The sequence below is a fragment of the Crocuta crocuta genome, unplaced genomic scaffold, assembly GCF_008692635.1.
Source record: "Crocuta crocuta isolate KB4526 unplaced genomic scaffold, BGI_CrCroc_1.0 scaffold103, whole genome shotgun sequence".
Taxonomy (NCBI): domain Eukaryota; kingdom Metazoa; phylum Chordata; class Mammalia; order Carnivora; family Hyaenidae; genus Crocuta; species Crocuta crocuta.
The window spans coordinates 2,127,190-2,147,604 of record NW_027529192.1 but is presented as its reverse complement, the minus strand read 5'-3'; the positions used below and the strand labels follow the sequence as shown (position 1 = coordinate 2,147,604).

Here is a 20,415-nt window from a genome sequence, read left to right as displayed (position 1 = left end):
ACTGGGCCGGGTGTTGCCCCTTCCCGTTTTTTGGGGGGCTGCTTTCCCCCTATTGGCGACCCTACTTCTTCCGCTGTCTTCCAGTCTCCTGGTGGGGGTTTGGGTCCGGCTCGTGGAAAAGAGTCGTGGCCCGGATTTCAAGACCCCTGGCACCTCGCCCTGAGCGCTCCAGGAATTAAAAAGTAGGACCTTCCGTTTCTCTCTTCAGACGGCACCCCCACCCTGAATTCTCAGGTCCCCCAGACCCATTTAGGAGAGTGTTTCTCTAGAGCGCTCCCGGCGCCTATCTGATACGTGGATCTTAATAGCGGTCACAACTAATTATATTTGTATGTTTGGCCAGGACATTGAGGATCTTTTAGTTATTTTAATTCAAATTACTTTCAAGTTTTAATTGAGCTTTTTACCAATAAATGCTACGGTTATATCGTTCAGATATTTGAAGTCTTGACTTCTGTAGTCGACAGAGTGAAGGTTCTTCCGCTACCAGTTTCTCAGGCACTCATTCCACCTCTCGGAGGCAGGCAGTGTTGCTGGCCGAGTGTTCTTCCAGAGACGGTCTAAGTGCTAGGATTAATTTTAAGTTGCCCATAATAATAAATGTAAACATTACAAATTAGGCTACAGTCCTTCTCAGGCACTGATTGCAAACCCAGTCCCTATAGGATGACTGCTGGTTCCTGTGCTTTTACTTATGTGTAGGTATTTTTTTCCAATCAACTTTTAAAACCTTTGAGATTTTTCCATATCTATATGTAAATGTACCTCATTCTTTTAAAATATGGCATTTTAGTCCTCAGAACCAATAGATACGATTTATGATTTCCTAACTCTTCGTTATGAAATTCATTTTCTTGTTTTTCTATTAGAAGCATTCCTACCTTCGACATAAGTGCATGCCCCTTTTTGAACTTATATCCAAGCGTTTTCAAGGGTAGAAATACTAGCAGGTGAATGTATTGGCTAGAGAACTCACAGTTTAAATCTTCACAGTAGATTCCCTTCATATGTCCTTTTAAGTAGCTGTTACAACCTACAGTCCTACCCGTAATGTGCAAGCAACTCTTTCCCTGCATCCTTGCTAACATTTTGAAAAGAAATAGAATTTTAAAAATTTCCTAAATTGATGAGTAAGAACATTTTTGAAGATAACATGTGTGCCAAAGAAGTGCCGTAACCATGAATGTATGTCTTGGTAACAAAGCGAATGAACTGTAACCATTTCCTAGACCAAGATTTTAAACATGTACCAGGAATCTAGACTCTCCTGGTACTTAGTCATTGCTCTCCTGCACACAAATAGCCATGATTCTGAATTTTACCACCAAAATTAGTTTGGCTTGCCTAAACACTTGTAAATGGACACATAGAGTGTGTACTCTCATGTGGCTCTTTTCGCTCAATAATATTTGTAACATTGATCCATATTCCAGAGCGTAGTAGTTTATTTTCATTTTTGCGTATACTTCCAAAATGTGCCTATTTTTTCTGATACTGCTTGACATGAGGTTGTTGGAAGTTGGGGCGGCTACAAGTGAATATTCTTGTAGCTCTCTGTTGACGCACATAGTTACACATTTGGTTTTGATATATCCCTAGGAGTAATATTACTGTGACACAGGATATGCGTATATTCACTGTTGGTGGACAGTGCCAAATAGTTTTTTGGTTTACTGACTTTACAACCCACTAGCAGTGAATGAAAATTCCAGTGCTCTACATCTTTGCCAACATTTGATATTCTCAGTTTTATTTTGTGTTCATCCTTTTCCTTTCTTTCTTTCTTTCTTTTTTTGTTGTTGTTGTTTTCAATTTTGGGGGGACAAACTGAATATACAAAAAGTTGCATATATTTAATATGTAAATCTTAATGAGTTTAGATATATGCATATACATGATACCATCACCACAAACAAGGTAATCAACATATCCATCACCGCCAAAATATTTCTTGTGTCCCCTTGCTTTTGTGGTTGTTCTGGTTGGTAAGAGCACATAGCATGAGATCCACCTTCTTAACAAGTTTTTAAGTGCACAGCACCCTGTTGTTAACTATGGGCTCTATGTCATATGGGAGATCTCTAGAATTTACTCATCTTGTGTATAACCATCACTTTAAAATTCCCCATTTTCCCCTGGCAACCACCATTCTAATCTCTGCATCTGTGAGTTTGACTTTTTAGATCCTTCATATAAGTGGAATCATGCAGCATTTGTTCTTCTGTGACTTGACTTATTTCCAGGCATAATGTTTTCCGTGGTGATGCGACGTCTCTGTTCCTCACACCAAACCTTGCAAGAACCCCACGCTGGGCGGGTCTTCAGTGTCTGCCCTGAGGATAATCATCGTGAGGGGACCACAAGCAGGTAAGAGGTGCTGCAGTGAGTATGGGCCACCTTCGGTTCCTTTCTTTGTGCAGCCCCACTCAGACGTCCCCAGATCTGGCACCTGAACCCGAAAACTTCTCTGCTCCCTGCAGCTTCAGGGCCTGGGGACCCATGTTTGCCTAGGTGGCCAGGATGTGTTTTGGCCCTGGATTTTGTATTCCAGAAATCCCTAGGAATGGTCTGGGCAAGACAGATGCTGTAAAGAAGAAGTGATGATTGAACTAAGTAAAACAGTGTCAGAGGACAGAGATGTCTCTGGTTGTGCAACGGGTCTATCACATGCCTTTTAAGCAATTAGAATTCGATAATGCAATCATCTGTTACCCAATTAAACTTTTAAGACCAGAAATGCACAGATTAGCGCTCTTTCTTTTGCCTGAAAGCAATTGTCACTTAGATGAAAGGACACTTAAAATAAAAAATAAATTCTGATAAAAATGAAGAGGTATAAATAATATTCACTCCTACTTTTTAAATACTTGAAAAATGAGTCCTTGCATGATGTCATGCATGGTAGGATTTCCTTCTTTTTTTTTTTTTTTTAAGGCTAAATAACATTTTATTGGATGCAGGTACCACACTGTCTTTGTTGATGGTAATTCGGATTGTTTTTAAATCATGAGTTTGATGAATCATGGCAGTTCAGATATCTCTTTGAGATCCTGATTTCAATTTGGATATATACGCAGGAACGGAATTACTGGATCATATGGTAAAGAAATAGAAAATATGAACAGACTAATAGACAAGTAATGAAATTGAATCAGTAATCAAAAACCTCCCCACAAAGAAAAGCCCTGGATCAGATGGCTTCTCTGGTGAATTCTATCCAACAGTAAAAGGATTAGCACGAATCCTCCTCAAACTTTTCCCAAAACTTAAAGAGAAGCAGTAGTTTTGTTGGTATAAGGCTCATTATACAAGGCCTACATTACACTGATACCAAAACCAGAAAAACACACTGTAAGAAAAGAAAATTGCAGGTCCATATTTCTGATGAACATAGATGTAAAAACCTGTAAATAAAAATCTAGGTGCAAAAATCTGTGACAAAAGTTCTAGCCATCAGAATTCAATAATATATTAAAAGGATCATATACTGTTATCAAATAGAATTTATTCCTGGGATGCCAGAATGCAAATCAGTAAAACGATACAGCACATTAACAGCATGAAGCATAAACACCATATGACCATCACAGTAAATGCAGAAAATGTATTTGATAAAATTCAACATCCCTTCCTGATGAAAACTCTCAAATTAGGTATAGAAAGAATGTCCCTCCCTCTGCTGGAGGGAGCAGAGGAAGATCAGAAATAAGACAGAAGTGCCCTTTCTTACCACTTTTATTCAACTTAATACTGGAAGTCCTAGCCAGAGCAATTCGACAAGACAAAGAAATAAAAGCATCTACATTGGAAAAGAGGTAAATTGTCTCTCCTTGCAGATTATACGATCATATATATAAAACCCTAATGATTACACACACATATGCACATGGACACACCACACACACACACACACACACACACCTGTTAGAATGAATAAGTGAATAGAGAAAAGTTGCAGAATATAAAATCAACATACAAAAATGAGTTGCATTTCCATACACTAATGGTCAACTACTCAAAAAGGAAATTAGGAAAATGTTCTCAGTTACATTGACATCAAAACCAAAATGTTTCAGAGCTGAATGATTTGTACACTGAAAATGATAATACACTGATGAAACAAATTAAAGAAAACATAAAGAAGTGGAAAGACACCTTGAGCTCATGGATTGGAAGTTTGAATATCATTAAAATGTCGATACTACCAAACTAATCTGCATATTCAGTATTATTCCCATCAAAATTCCAAAAGCATCTAATACAGAAATAGAAAAATAATCCTAAAATTTATGGAACAGCCAAAGACCCAGAATAGCCAATGCAACCTTGAGAAAGAAGAACAAAGCTGGAGGCATCACACCTCCTGATTTCATAATATATTACAAAGCATCCATAGTTAAAATAGTATGATATTGGCATAAAAACAGACTCAGACTAATAGAGCGTAATAGAGAGCCTGGAAATAAACCCACATGTATACAGGCAACTAATCTTCAACAATGGCGTCAAGAATACAGAATGGGAAAAAGATTGTTTCTTCAACAAATAGGGTTGAGAAAACTAGATATCCACATGTAAACTACAGAAATAAACTCCTACCTTACAACATACACAAAAACCAACTCAAAAATGGATTAAAGCTTTAAGCATAAGACCTAAAACTGTAAAACTTCTGGAGGAAAATGGTAAAAACTTCATGATGTTGATGTTGGCGATGATTTCATGAATATATGGGTATGGCATCAAAAGCACAGGAGACAAAAGCAAGAGTAGGCAAGTGGGTCTACATCAAACTAAAGCCTCCTTCAGTAAAGGGAGAGTGCAGAATGGAAAAGCAACCTAAAAACTGAGGAAAATGTTTGCACGCCACATGTCTGATAAGGTGTAAATTCCCCCCACCCTCTAAAATGTACATAAGGAACTCCTACAACTATTTAACACAGAAAACGAAAACAAAACAAATAGCCCAATTAAGAAATAGGTAAAGGACTTGAATAGATATTTCTCCAAAGAAGACATATAAATGGTTAATGGGATATATGAAAAGGTACTTAACATCACTGATCATCAGAGAAATGAAAATCAAAACCACTATGAAATATCATCTCATACCAGTTTGGATAGATATTAACAAAAGATAAGTGTTGCCAAGGATGTGCAGAAATCAGAACCCTTGTATGCTGTTTTGTGGACATGTAAAAATGGTACACACTGTGGAAAACAGCAGGGAGGGCTTTTCTTTGTGATGTTATACATTCTGATGCATATGTAGGGTATCACATTGTTGATTTGATTTTTCATTTCCTGGATGATAAAAATAATTTAGCATTTTTTTCATATGTCTGTATGCCATTTGGGTGTTCTCTTTTGTGAAATTCCCGTTCAAGTCTTTTGCCCATTTTAAAATTAGGCAATCGTCTCTTTCTTACTGATTTCTAGGAGGTTTTGCTGTGCTTTACATATGACTCCTATGACAGATATATGTATTGTGTATATTTTTCTTACTCTGTGGCTTACATTATTATTACAAAATGAATCTTTGACTTACTAGAAGCTACTGCAAGTTAATACTTTCCTAGTTTCTGGACAATTCAAGGACTTTAGAACATTAATTTCATTTAACTCCTGACTTGGGGCTTGTTGTAATGTATTTTAATTTTATTAAATTTAAAAACCCAACAGAATATTATATTACTTTATATAGAGAAATTTAGATTTATCCATATATGTATATATACATGCTTTACTTTGCCTTTTATTACTTTTTGCTTTTCGGGGATTACATTTGAAATTATTTCACTCTTTGTTAGAGTATATCTGCTGGTGATAAAAGGCTCTACTAGGCTATCTAAGGTGACATACCTAAGCTGCCTCCCGGCTATTTTGGTTCCTCTCAGATGCAACTGTTTTCTTTTCAGAATTGTGGTTATCCTTGGTAGGAAGTTGGTCTGATACCAAATAGTCAATTATCGCTCAAAATGGATTGAGCATGTTGACAAGTGTGAATAATATTTTGGTGACTCTTAGCCTAGAACAGTGCTGTGCACCACAAGACAAATATTTGGGATGACATTGGTGACAGTGGTGGAGCAGGAAGCTCCAAAAACCTACTCCTCCATAGAAACATTAAAAAAAAATAAGCAAAATCTGTTGGAATCAACTCTCTGAGAAGTCTGGAAAACAGATAAAAGTTTACAACAGCAAGCATGTGCTGCATCAAAGAAGAAGCAACTATGGATAATAAAATAGTTTTGGNAAAATGGTGGCCTGTGTTCCTAGTTGGACCCTGGTCCCTGGGTAGGGAAAGAACTGGGAGAAATAAAAGGTATCCAGGTTGGAAAAGAAGAAGTAAAACTATAGGTAGTCACAGGTAGTATAGCCCTATATATAGAAAATCCAAAGAATGTTTAAAAAGCCCTACTAGAGCTAATAAATGAATTTTGCAAAGTGGCAGGTACAACGTCAACACAAAAAGTCAGGTATGTTTCTATACGCCAGCAATAAAAATATGAAAGTGGAGGGGCGCCTGGGTGGCTTAGTCGGTTAAGCGTCCGACTTTCGCTTAGGTCATGATCTCGCGGTTCGTGGGTTCGAGCCCCGTGTCGGGCTCTGTGCTGACTGCCAGCTCGGAGCCTGGAGCCTGTTTCAGTCTGTGACTCCCTCTCTCTCTGACCCTCCCCTGCTCATGCTGTCTCTCTCTCTCCTAAAAATAAAAAAAAAAATAAAATAAAAAAAATGAAAGTGGAATTAAGAAAAGAATTTTATTTACTTAAGCACAGAAAAAAATCTAGGAATGAATTTAGCCAGTGAGGTGAAAGATTTGTACACTGGGAACCATAAGACATTGCTGAAAGAAATTTAAGAATTAAGTAAATGAAATGACATCTCATGTTCATAGATTGAAAACTTAATGCTGTTAAGATGGCAGTACTTCTCAAAGCCATCTACAGATTCAATACAGTCTCTACCAAATGTCAATAGTGTTTTTTCCAGAAAGGGAAAAGCTGATCTTCCAATTCATATAGAATTATAAGAGGCCCCAGATAGACAAATCAGTGTTAAAAAAAGAAGAACAATGTTGAAGAATTCATACTTCTTGGTTTTAAAATTTACAGCAAGGCTACCATAGGGGCGCCTGGGTGGCTCAGTCAGTTGAGTGTCTGACTCTTGATTTTGGGTCAGGTCATGATCGCACAGTTGATGGGTTCAAGCTGGTATCAGGCTCCTTGCTGTGTGTGGAGCCTGCTTGGGATTGCCTCTCTCTCCCTCTCTCTCTGTCCTTCCTCTGCTTGTGTGAGCTTTCTCTCTTTCTCTCTCTCTCTCTTTTAAAATAAAAAATAAACATAAAAAAAGGCTACAATAATTAAGACAGGAATAGAGACATATAAATCAATAGGATAGAATTGAGAGTCCAGAATTAAACCCAAACATCTGTAGCAAAGTGATTTTCAAAAAAGATGCTAAGACCACTCAATAAGATAAAAAATAGTCTCTTCAACAAATCATGCTGGGAAAACTGGACATACATATGCAAAAGAGTAGAATTGGACCCCTACATCGCTGATAGATAGATAGATAGATAGATAGATAGATAGATAGATAGATAGATGGATGGATGAGGCAGATGTAATATTTCAAACGGAGACAATAGTCTAAAGATAAGAGATAAAACCATAAAAGTCTTAGAAGAAAACATAAGGATAAATTTCTGTGTCCTTGGATTTAGAAATGGATTCTTAGCTTTGACAGGAGAAGTATGAAAAACAACAAAAAATAAATAAATTGGACTTCATAAAAATTAAACACTATTGTGCATCAAAGAATAGAGAAGACAGTGAAAAAACCTCAGAATGGGAAAAATATTTGTAAATAATGTGCCTGATAAGAGTCTAGTGTCCAGATGATATAAAGAACTCTCATGACTCAGCAACAAAAAGCAACCAAGTGAAAAAAATAGACAAAGGACTTGAATAGACGTTTATTCAGAGAAGATACACACTTGGCCAATAAGATGTGAAAAGATGCTCAACATCCAACAGTTATTATGGAAATAAAAAATCAAAACCACAGTGAAGTACCACTTCACACCTACTAGAATGGCAAACAAAACAAAACAAAACAACTCCCTGAATGAAAATGGAAAATGAAACTAATAGCAAGGAAGTGGAGAAATTGGAACCCTGGTCCATTGTTGCTGGGAATATAAAATGATGCAGTTTTTGTGAAAGTTTGGCAATTCTCAAAAAGTTATACATAGTATGACCCAACATTTCTACTTCTAGGTGTATGCACAAAATAATAATTTAAAAAGATAGTCAAGGGGCGCCTGGGTGGCTTAGTCGGTTGAGCATCCAACTTTCGCTTAGGTCATAATCTCGCGGTTCGTGGGTTCGAGCCCCGCGTCGGGCTCTGTGCTGACTGCCAGCTCAGAGCCTGGAGCCTGTTTCAGAGTCTGTGACTCCCTCTCTCTCTGACCCTGCCCTGCTCATGCTGTCTCTCTCTCTCTCCTAGAAATAAATAAAAAATATTTTTAAAAAAATTAAATAAAAAGATAGTCAAATAAATACTTGTACAGGTGTATTCACAGCAGCACTGTTCACTATGGCCAGGAGGTGGAAATAGCTTGGGCACCTGGGTGGCTCCGTCTGTTAAGCGTCTAACTCTTGATTTTCTCTCCGGCTCTGATCTCACAGTTTGTGAGATCAAGGTCTGTGTCAGGTTCTGCGGGGACAGTGCAGAGCCTGCTTGGGGTTCTCTCTCTCCCCCTCTCTCTGCCCCTTCTGTGCTCTCTCTCTCTCTCCCTCTCAAAATAAATAAACTTTAAAGAAAGAGGTGGAAACAGCTCTAACATCCACCAATGAATGAATTTGGTGTATACATCCAATGGGATATTATTAAGGCAAAAAAAGGAATAAAGTACTGAAACGTGATACAATGTGAATGAAACAAAAGATCACCTACGATACCATGCTGACAGAAAAGATGAGGTATTGTATGATACCATTTATATGAAATTTCTAGAATAGGTAAATCCATAGAGAGAATGTACATTTATGCTTATCAGGGGAAGGGGAGTAGAATGGGAACAAGTGCTTAAGGGATAAGAGATCTTCCTTTGGGGTGATGACAGTGTTTTAGAACTTTTTTTTAATAACACCAGTTTGTTTGTTAATCTTAAATCGTTTATTGTCAAGTTGGTTTCCATATAACACCCAGTGCTCATCCCCACAAGTGCCCTCCTCCATGCCCATCTCCCCCTTCACTCTTCTNTCCAGTTTCAATCTTTGGCACGTTGCTGTCCAGTTCTCCCAGTACCATCTGTTAAAGAGGCTGTCTTTTTTCCATTGGCTACTCTTTCCTGCTTAGAACTTTATAGAGATGGTGGTTGCACAACATTTGGAATACACTGAATAAAGGCCACTGAATTGTTTACTTTAAAATGTTAATTTTATATTACATGATCTTTTTTTCAATTTAAAAAATAGCAATTCAGTAACCTATTTACCCCCCAAAGAAAAATGTTTAAATGAATTTTCTTCGCTTTCCCAGGCTTCCATGTATTTGAAGTAGTGGGGAGACCTATAGTTATTTTAAATACGGAAGAATGATCTAAATTGCATGAAACACATTTACAGTGTTCTACTTAAGCTATGTAAATATAAAAATAGAACTTAATACAGAAAACTCTACCATTATATCCCCAACTCATCTGCTACTCCCCCTCCAGCTTTGCATTTGGCTAGCTACACCCTTTTTCTGTCCCAAAGCAGGTACTTAGAAATATTTGTTGAATGAGGACACAATGAATAAGCATTTTACAATTCTTACGCAAATACAATGCTCTCATCTAATCTGTCCTCTTCCCTGTCACTAGTTAGTCTCTATAAGATATGATAAAAGCCTGCAAATAAAAGATATGATATAAACTATAGTTCTGTTTATAATGGAAATCAGCAATATCAGTAGTGTGGATTGAAGAGTAAGCAACAAATATGTATGTAAGCTATTCAAGAGATAGAATGGACAAAATCTGACTATCATCTTTGTTTGGAAAAGTAAGAACAGGGATGGGGGAATGGGCTGGAGAATTTTACCGTTAACATAAATTAGAAATTCAGGAGGAGAGCTGGGTTGGGCAGGGTCTGTGTTGTAAACTCCCTTTTGAACATTTCGGGTTTGAAATATTTGTGGTTTGTTTGGAATCGTGGGTCTAGTAGGCATCTAGATTATAAACCTGGAGAGTTTAGGATAGATCCTTCAGGTTGGTATCACTCATGGGGAAAACTGATTGAGAAAGGCAGAAAACCCAGGGCAGAATCCTGCAGAATATCGTCATTTAAGGAGTAGGTGGAAGCATAAGAGACCCAAAGGAAACTTAGACACCGTGAACTCAGAGGTCAGAAAAGTGCCAGGAGTAGAGTCATGAGTGACTAGAGAAAACCATGAGTTGAAAATGATGAAGGGGGAAAGACTTAAGTCGAAGTCAGCTAGAATTAAGAGAACACAGAATATACCTTTCAAATCAGTGTTTGTTTTCTTTGAGTATGTGCCCAAAGTAGTAGCATGAGTGGATCATAGGGATTTTCTAGTTTTAACTTAACTTCTCCATACTGTTGTCCATGGTAGATACACCAGTGTACCTTCCCACTAACAGTGCAAACCAAGGGTTTACTTTTCCTCACAGCCTCACCAACACTTGTTATTTCTTGGCTTTTTGATTCTGGCTATTCTGACTGATGTAAGGGAATATTTCATTGTGGTTCTGATTTGCATTTTCCTGATGGTTAGTGATGCTGAGCATCTTTTCATGTGTCGGCCATTTGTAGGTCTTTTTTGGAAAAATGTCTATTCAGGTCCTCTGCCCATTTTTAATCAGATTATTTGCTTTAATTGGTGTTGAGTTGTGTAAGTTCTTTACATACTTTGGATATTAACCCCTTATTGGCTATATCGCTTGCAAATACATACTCCCATTCAGTAAGTTGCCTTTTCATTTTGCTCTTAGTTTCCTTCACTGTGCAAAAGCTTTTTGTTTTGGTGTAGTCCCAATAGTTGATGTTTGCTTTTGTTTCCCTTGCCTGAGGGGACATATGTAGAAAAATGTTGGTAAAATTGATGTCAAAGGGATTGCTGCCTATGCTTTCTTTTAGGAGTTACATGGTTTCAGGTCTTACATTTAAGTAGCTAATCCATTTTGAGTTTACTTTTTTGTATGGTGTAAGAAAGTGGTCCAGTTTAATTCTTTCGTATGTAGCTGGTTTTTCTAGCACCATTCATTGTAGAGACTGTCTTTTCCCCATTGTATATTCATCCTTCCTTTATCATTGATTAATTGACCACATAAGCATGGGTTTATTTATGGGCTATCTATTCTGTTCTGTTGATCTATGTGTCTATTTTTGTGTCAGTACCATACTGTTTTTATTATTAAAACTTGTAGTACATCTTGAAATCTGGGGTTGTGATACTTCTAGCTTTGTATCTTTTTCTCAAGATTGCTTTGGCTATATGGGGTCTTTTGTGGTTCTGTACAATTTTGGTATTATTTGTATTTTAGAAGATACATGCACGCCTCTGTTTCTTGTAACATTATTCACAATCGCCAAAATATGGGAACAACCAAATGTTCAATGATAGGTGAGTGGATAAAGAAGATGTGGGTGTGTGTGTATATACACACAATGCAATATTATCCAGCCATAAAATGAATGAGATCTTGCCATTTGTGACTAGGTCCACATGGATGGACCTAGAAGGTATTATGCTAAGTGAAATAAGTTAAACAGAGAAAGAAAAATACCATATGATTTTACTTGTACATGGAGTCTAAAAAGCAAAACAAATGAACAAAGACACAAACAAACAGACTCAATTACAGAGAACAAACTGGTGGCTGTCAGAATAGAGGGGAGTATGGGAGGGGTGAAACAGATGAATGGGATTAAGAGGTACAAACTTCCAGTTATAAAGTAAATAAGTTAGGGGTGCCTGGGTGGCTCAGTCATTAGGTGTCTGACCGACTCAGGTCATGATCTGACGGTTTGTGGGTTCGAGCCCCATGTCAGACTCTGTGCTAACAGCTGGCTCAGAGCCTGGAGCCTGCTTCTGATTCTGTATCTCCCTCTCTCTCTGACCCTCCCCTGCTCACGCTGTCTGTCTCTCTCTCTCAAAAAAATTAAAAAGACATAAAAAAATATTTTAAAATAGGGGCACCTGGGTGGCTCAGTCAGTTAAGCGTCAGACTTTGGCTCAGGTCATGATCTCACGGTTTGTGGGTTCCAGCCCCACATCGGGCTCTGTGCTGACAGCTCAGAGCCTGGAGCCTGTTTCAGATTCTGTGTCTCCCTCTCTCTCTGCCCCTCCCCTGCTCAAGCTCTGTCTCTCTCAGTCTCTCAAAAATAAATAAATATTTTAAAAAATTTTAAAAATATTTTAAAATAAGTAAGTTATACTGATGAAAAGTATAGCATACAAAACATAGTCAATAATACTGTAATAATATGTATGGCAATTCTCTGAGTGCTGAGTAATGTATAGAATTGTTGAATCAGTATATTCTACACTTGGAACTAATATAAAAGTATATGTAAATTATACTTCAAAAGTAATTATAAATAGAAAATACAGAATAGAAATCCTAGTAAAGTGAAGCATCCATGACAATATTTACTTAAAGGTTAATTGTAACTTGTATCTTTAAGCATGTAAGTGATATAACGCAGTAAGAAAGTAAGTGAAAGGTGGAGAAGCACAAGCATTATAGGGAAAGAAGTGGAGGTAGCAGTGTGAGGGCAGCCGTGAGTGAGCGGTGCAGTGAAGCTACGGGTCCCTGCAAGATCTAAGCTGATAAGTCACTTTAGATTGGAAGAGAGGCTGTGTTTGGTCATATGATGAAAAGAGGGCTTAACACACTTTGTTCTAATGTTTTCTTTCTATTCCCTTTATTATTTATTAGTCTGCAACTAAAACAGTCTAAGGAGTTTATCTAAAAGAGACAATCCTTCTAATAACTTAGGAATTTGGCAAATCGCCAGTATACATTATAGTTTAGTTCCCATAAAATGATGCCATTTTATAGGTAAATAAGCTAAAAACCTGGGATTCAAGGTTTCAGTTAAAAAACAAGCCAGGAACAAACAAACACGACCAACCCTAGAGAAGAACCCAGTAGAGGATGGCTGTTGGGAAGGGCAGGATACACACTGTCCAAAGAGACATGGGTTCTGAGACAAATTGGGACATTGGGTCTGATCCAAGATAGACTTTTAAATGTTAATCCACGGGTGCCTGGGTGGGTCAGTTGGTTGAGCATCTGACTTTAGTCCAGGTCATGATCTCGCAGTTCACAAGTTCGAGCCCCACAACCCGTTCTCTGCTGACAGCTCAGACCCTGGAGCCTGCTTCAGATACTGTGTCTCCTCTCTCTTCCCCTCCCCAGTTTGTGCTCTGTCTCTCTCTCTCTCAAAAATAAATAAAAATATTTATAAAATAAAATAAATGTTAATTCACTCTTAAACAGAATGTAAATTCCTATAGAATTTATCTAAAAGGCAGCTTTAGGTGCAACCATTTAATTACTAGAAGTTGAGAAGACCAAGGAAAACATGATTTATGAGCCCAGAGCTAATGTTAGAACTTCATAGAATCTTGCCAACTCAAACCAGCAGTGAAATTTGGTCATTCTCATCCTGTTCTCTCCTAATTTGAGGGCTTTGGTTGCATCTCGGTGAAGCTGTTTAGCTCACCGCGGTCGCTCGCGTAATGGGACCACAACCCCAATGAGCATCTTCTTCTGCTCCACAGTGAGTCAAGACGGCCAGGAAGGAGGCTGTCCTCTGCCACTGTGACTCATGGCGCATGAGACTGAGCTGGTTCCCTGGGGTGTGGGGCCACTGCACACCCCTCTTACATGTGGACCTGATCTTAGCCAAGGCTGGTCAGACCACCAAATCCACATGTCAAATTAGGCCTCTGTCTTGCAAAGTTGCTAAGAAGTCATACAGAGGTCACTGGTTTATTCTTCCTAGTGACGTTTGTGAAGTTTTCACACAATGCTTATGTTGGCAGGAAGCAGCTCCTATAAGATTCTAGTGGTGACATATGAGGAAGGGCCAAAATAATGGCGGAATATCCAGGAAAGCAATGTTTACCATCTATCATTAATTATTTTCCAAGAAAGTTTTCCACATTGATTTTTTGACCATTTGGGGGTTCCCCTAGTCGTGTGTGTGTGTGTGTGTGTGTGTGTGTGTGTGTAAGCTGATGTCCTTTCTGTGTTTAAAAAAAAGAGTAAAGACATTATTAGTAATTCTTTACTTTGGAAAGCACCATGTCAATTCAAGTGTTCAACGTAAGTTTGTGCTACCCATAAAAATGCTTAAAAAAAGAAAAATAATACAAATTAGAGGGCACTATAATGCTAATATGCACTCTTGGTGAAATTCACTTGAGCAGGAACTGATAGAGTTAGTTTTCTCTGTCTGAGAATTTATAGGGAAAAGGAGGTTGGACTTACCTCACCCTTCCTTCCTCCCTTCTTCTTTCCTTCCTTCCTTCCTTCACTTCTTCCTTCTTTCTTCTTTTTGCCATAGAAAAAGGAAAAAAATAGAAAACCTAGTCTTCACTTCTAGTCTTATTTTTAAAACTGTTTATTTATTGAGAGAGGGAGATAGAACAAGAACGCATGGATGGACATAGAGGGGGGCAGAGAGAGAGAGAGACCGCACACACGTGTGCAAACGGAGGAAGGGTAGATGGAGAGGGAGGGTGAGAGAGTCCCTACTGTCAGCATGGAACCTAACTTGGGCTCGATCTCATGAACTGTGATATCATGACCTGAGCCGAAATCAGGAGTCAGATGCTTAACCAACTGAACCACCCAGGTGCCCCACACGTGGCCTCATTTTTAATGCTGGATACCAACAATTTCAAAGAAAGTTTGTCTTTCCCAAAATGTTCACTAGTGTCTGGTTATAACAAAGTAGTCAGTATTTAGACAGACCCATTCTCTATATGAAATAAACCTGTGTAATATGTTAATTCCAAATTCTGACTTTAAAAGTTCCATATCAAAAAATAAAAAATAAATAAAAATTGCATACCACTTCCATAAATCATATATAAATACATACTCCTTGCAAATAATTAAAATATTATAGATGTATAGTGAGTGAAGAATGAAAATCTTCCAAGTGCTCCCTTGTTCCATTTTTTAAATTTTTTCATATTTATTTGTTAAAGTAATCTGTACACCCAGCATGGGACTCGAACTCACGACCCTGAGATCAAGAGTCACTTGCTCTTCTGACTGAGCCAGCCAGGTGTCCCCAAATGCCCCCCTTTTTAATCCATCCCCACAGATGGCTACAATTAATCATTTAGTGTACAGCCTTCCCAAATTTTTCCTCAATATTAACATTATATACATTAGCATTTGAAGCCAGAATACTGGACAGGTAAAACATTGGATATAAATTGAAAACATTTTCATTTTTGTTTGCCATTGTCTCTGTAAACATGCTCAGTAGGAAATTTCTTCCTCTGCCAATAGGTTAAAACTGGGCATATCTATCGACTCTTCGTGCCTTCCTAGTTAACCCTTAAATTCTAAATTATAGTCCTCTATGAGAAATTAGAATGCTAAGTGCTATATATCGATCAGCTCTTCAATCTCTCAAATGCAAGCCATCCGTCCCCCCCTCCCAGGGCTCACTACAAATGGACCATCTGCTGCTGGAGACCACCTGGCCTTCGTCCCCTCTTCCCCGCTGCTGCTTTCCCTCTCACTAGCAGTGATATCTGACCCACGCTAGTTGAGTCTAAAGGGATGGGAAATAGGGAAGACAGAGAGATGGGTGTGGGAGGTAGGTAGTAAAGTGTTAAACTCTATTGAATTTTATAAGAAGGTTTCAGGGCCTCTGGGCCTGGGTGTTTTGTATTATTTTAATTGTGGTTAAAAAATAGCAAAATTTACCAGCTTAACCATTTTTAAGTGTACCATTCCATAGTGTTAATCGTGTTCACATTGTTGTGCCCTTGCTCTCTAGAACTCTTTCGTTTTGGAAAACTGAAACCCTGTACCCATTGAACAATAGCTCCCCTTTTCCCCTTTCCCCCAACCTCTGGCAGCCACCATTCTACTTTCTTGTTTATGAGTTTGACTACTTTGGATATTTCATGGAGTGGAATCATACACTATTTGTCTTCTTGTGACTGACTTAATGTCCTTAAGTCTCAACCACACTGTAGAATGTGACAGGATTTCCTTTTTGTTTAAGGCTGAATAATATTTCATGGTATGTGTATATCACCTTTTTTAATGCATTCATTCTTCAGTGGACACTTGTGTTGCTTCCACCTTTTGGCCCTTGTGAATAATGCTGCGATAAACATGAGTCTGTGAATGTCTTCAATCCTGCTCTCAATTCTTTTCGATAAATACCCAGAAGTGTGATTGCTGGGTCATGTGGTAATTCTGTTTTTAATTTTTGAGCTTTACATTCCTAGTAACAGTGCGTAGGGTTCCAATTTCTCTATATTCTCACCCATACTTGTTGCTTTCTGGTTTATTTTTTTGATACCTCATTGCATTTCTCTGATGATTAGTGATGGTCAACATCTTTTCATAAGCTTGTTGGCCATTTGTGTAATTTTTTTGGAAGAATGTCTATTCAGGTGCTTTGCACATTTTAAAATCTGGGTGTTGTTGAGTTATAGGAGTTCTAGGGGCACCAGGGTGGCTCAGTCAGTTAACCGTCTGACTTTGGCTCAGGTCATGATCTTGTGGTTCTGGGTTCGAGCCCCGCGTCGGGCTCTGTGCTGACTGCCAGCTCAGAGCCTGGAGCCTGTTTCAGTCTGTGTCTCCCTCTCTCTCTGACCCTCCCCTGCTCACGCTGTCTCTCTCTCTCTCTCTCAGAAATAAATAAAACATTAAAAAAGGAGTTCTTTGCATGTTGAAAATATTAACCCCTTATCATATATTCATGATTTTCAAGTATTTTCTCCTATTTGTAGGTTGTCTTTTCACCCTGACTGTTTCCTTTGATGTAGTCCCATTTATCTATTTTTACTTTTGTTGCCTGTGCATTTGGTATCATATCTAAGAAATTATTGCCAAATCAATTGCCATGAAATTATTCCCATATATTTTTTACAGTTTTACAGATTTATGTCTTACCTGTAGGTCTTTAAACCATTTTTAGTTCATTTTTGTGAACTATACTGTAAGGTAAAGATCCAACTTTATTCTTTTCCTTGTGAATGTCCAGTTTTCCCAGCATCATTTGTTGGATACTGTTCTATCCCCATTGTGTGGTCTTGACCATGTTGTCCCAGGTCATATGACCAAATACGTGAGGGTTTACTTCTAGCCTGTCTATTCTGTTCCATTGGTCTATATGTCTGTCTTTCCATGGTACCACTCTGTTTTTTGATTACTGTAGCTTTTAATATGTTTTGAAATCAAGAAGTTATGAGGCCTCTGACTTCATGTTTGTTCAAGATTTATTTGGGATTCCTTGAGATTCCATATGAATGTTAGAATTTTGTTTCTAGTTTTACAAAATTGTCATTGGAATTTTCATAGGGATTGTGTTAAATCTGTAGATTGTTTTGGGTAATATGGACATTTTAACAATATCAAGTCTTCCAATTCATGAACCTGTGATGTCTTTCTATTTATCTGTGTCTTCTCTAATTTCTTTTAGCCATACTTTGTAGTTTCCAGTGTGTAAGTCTCTGTCCATCTTGGTTAAGTTTATTTCTAAGTATTCTGTTCTTTTTAAAGTTATTGTAGATGGGATTGTTTTCTTAATTTCCTTTCTGGATTGTTTATTGTTAGTGTATAGAAATGGAATTGATTTGGGTTTGTTATTTTTGAATCTTGCTGCTTTGCTGAATTTGTTTATTTTAATAACATTTGTGTGTGTGTGTGTGTGTGTATTATTTACTTTTCTATAAATAAGATAGTGTCATTTGCAAACAGAGGTAATCTTCTTCCTTTCAAATGTGGATGTCTTTTTTTTTTGTCCTGACCTATTTCTCGGGCTGGGATTTCTAGTACTATGTTGAATAGAACTGATTAAAATGGGCATCTTTCTCTTGTTCTTTATCTGAGAGGAAAAGCTTTGAGTTTTCCTTCATTGAGTATATTAGTTGTGAGATTTTCACATATGTCCTTAATTATGTGAGGTAATTACCTTTGATACCTGGTTTTATGAATGTTTTTATTATGAAAATGTGTTGAATTTTGTTAAATGCTTTTTCTTCATCAATCGATCATGTTTTTTTTCCCCTTCATTCTGTTAATGTGGTATATTAAATTGATTGGTTTTCATGTATTGAACCATCTTGACATTCTATGAATAAATCCCAGCTGGTCACTGTGGAATGGTTTTAATGTGCTGTTGAATTCAGTTTTCTCATATTTTGTTGAATATTTTTTGTATCAATATTAATCAAGGTTATTTGTTTCTAGTTTTCTTGTAGTGTCTTTCTTTGGTTTTGGTTTCAGGGTAATGCTGGAATCCTGAGTTTGAAATTTTTTGAAAGACTTTGAAGGCTATTGGTGTTTTCTTCTTTAATTATTGGTAGAATTCTCCAGAAAAGCCATCTGGTCCTGAGGTTTTATTTTGGGAGAGATTTTTGATTACTGATTTAGTCTCTTTAGTGATTATAGGTCTGTTTGGACTTTTTTTCTTTATTATTCAATCTTGTTAACTTCTATATCACTAGTAATTTATCCATTTCTTTTAGATTATCCAACTTATTGGTGTATAATTGTTCATAGTGGTCTCTTATAATCCTTTTATAATCCTGGCATCAGGTGTAATACCTCCTTTTTTATTTTTGATTTTACTTATGTGGGTCCTCTTTTTTCTCAGTCTAGCTAAGAGTTTACAAATTTTGTTAATTTCTTAAAAATCCAATTCTATGTTTTATTGATTTTTTTCAATATTTCTGTTTTCTATTTCATTTATTTCTGCTCTAAAAGTTATTATTGTTTTCCTTCTACTAACTTGGATTTAGTTTGTTCCTTTCTGGTTCCTTAAAGTAGAAAATTAGAGGGGCGCCTGGGTGGCTTAGTCGGTTAAGCATCCGACTTTCGCTCAGGTCATGATCTCACGGTTCGTGGGTTCGAGCCCCGCGTCGGGCTCTGTGCTGACTGCCAGCTCAGAGCCTGGAGCCTGTTTCAGAGTCTGTCACTCCCTCTCTCTCTGACCCTCCCCTGCTCACGCTGTCTCTCTCTCTCTCCTAGAAATAAATAAAAATATTTAAAAAAAAAAAAAAGAAAATTAGGTCATATATTTCTTCCTTTATAATGTAATTATTTACTATCATAAACTTCCCTCTTAACACTATTTCACTTCATCCCATGAGTTTTGTTATGCTGTTTTTCTATTATTTCTACTTGTCTGAAGGGATTGTGTTCATTTTTGACCCATTAGTCATTTAAGAGTGTAGAGTTCTACATGTTTGTTAATTTTCCAGTTTTCCTTTTGCTATTGATTTTTAGTTTCATCTCATTGTGTTTGGAAAAGATCTTTGGCATGACTTAAGTCTTCTTAAATTTGTTAAAACTTGTTTTGTGACCCAACGTGTGGTCTGTTGTGGAGAATGTGTCACGTGCATTTGAGAAGAATGTGTATTCTGCTGTTCGTGGATGGAATGTTTTGTATATGCTGTTATACCCAGATCGCAGTAGCCTCACCGACCAGAGACCACCAGGGAGACCGAGTCACGCATACAAAGGCAAAGGGCTTTATTACGGGCTCGAGCTCGGGCTCACAGACTTCACCAGCACCGTGGATCCGTGCTGAGAGCCCAGAACAAAGACAGAGTGGGGTTTTTATAAGGTTTGTGACAGGGGAGTTACAGAAGTTGTGACGTGAGAACAGTGATCCAATCGTAATTATACAGCATTGTTGACAGCGGGTTTAACCATACATGTTATCCCGAGTATCTGTTACTTTTGGCGGGATCCAGTTACAACATTCAGGGTACTCTTAAATTCAACCAACCATAGACTGATGGGTTAACTTTTACCTTAGGCAGCTAAGATTTATCTATAGTTGCTGGCCTTTCTTGATTGGGCGTTGCCAAGGTAGTGTGGTGGAGTGATGTGGTGAGCAGTTTCTTTGGCCTTGGGCAGTGTGTAGCTGCCTGATAGTTCCAGGGGGACTGAAACTTAGGCCTTCTTGTTTAGAGGAGAAACTTAAGGCCTGTCATGGAGTTTGTATGGTTTAGACTTGTGTCCTTACAATGCCTGTTAGGTCTAAGTGGCCTGTAGTGTTGTTCAAGACCTCTGTTTCCTTATTGATTTTCTGTCTAGTATTCTAGCCATTATTAAAAGATGGGTGCTGAAATTTCCTACTATAATTGTATTGCTATCTATTTCTCTTTTCAATTTTGTCAACT

The 20,415-nt window shown here is 37.8% G+C and overlaps 2 long non-coding RNA genes across 3 annotated transcripts in view; one reads left to right on the top strand and one right to left on the bottom strand.

The window, feature by feature from the left end:
* Nucleotides 1-20,415, bottom strand: part of LOC144226801 (uncharacterized) — a 497,259-nt gene that overhangs the window by 49,943 nt on the left and 426,901 nt on the right. The window lies entirely within an intron of this gene.
* The window catches only part of LOC144226800 (uncharacterized), a 221,983-nt gene continuing 201,574 nt past the window's right edge, over nucleotides 7-20,415 (top strand). For both annotated transcript variants that reach the window (XR_013333739.1, XR_013333740.1), the window contains exons 1-2: nucleotides 7-182; nucleotides 2,244-2,367. This is a non-coding gene — a long non-coding RNA (uncharacterized LOC144226800). The remainder of the gene's footprint in view (nucleotides 183-2,243; nucleotides 2,368-20,415) is intronic.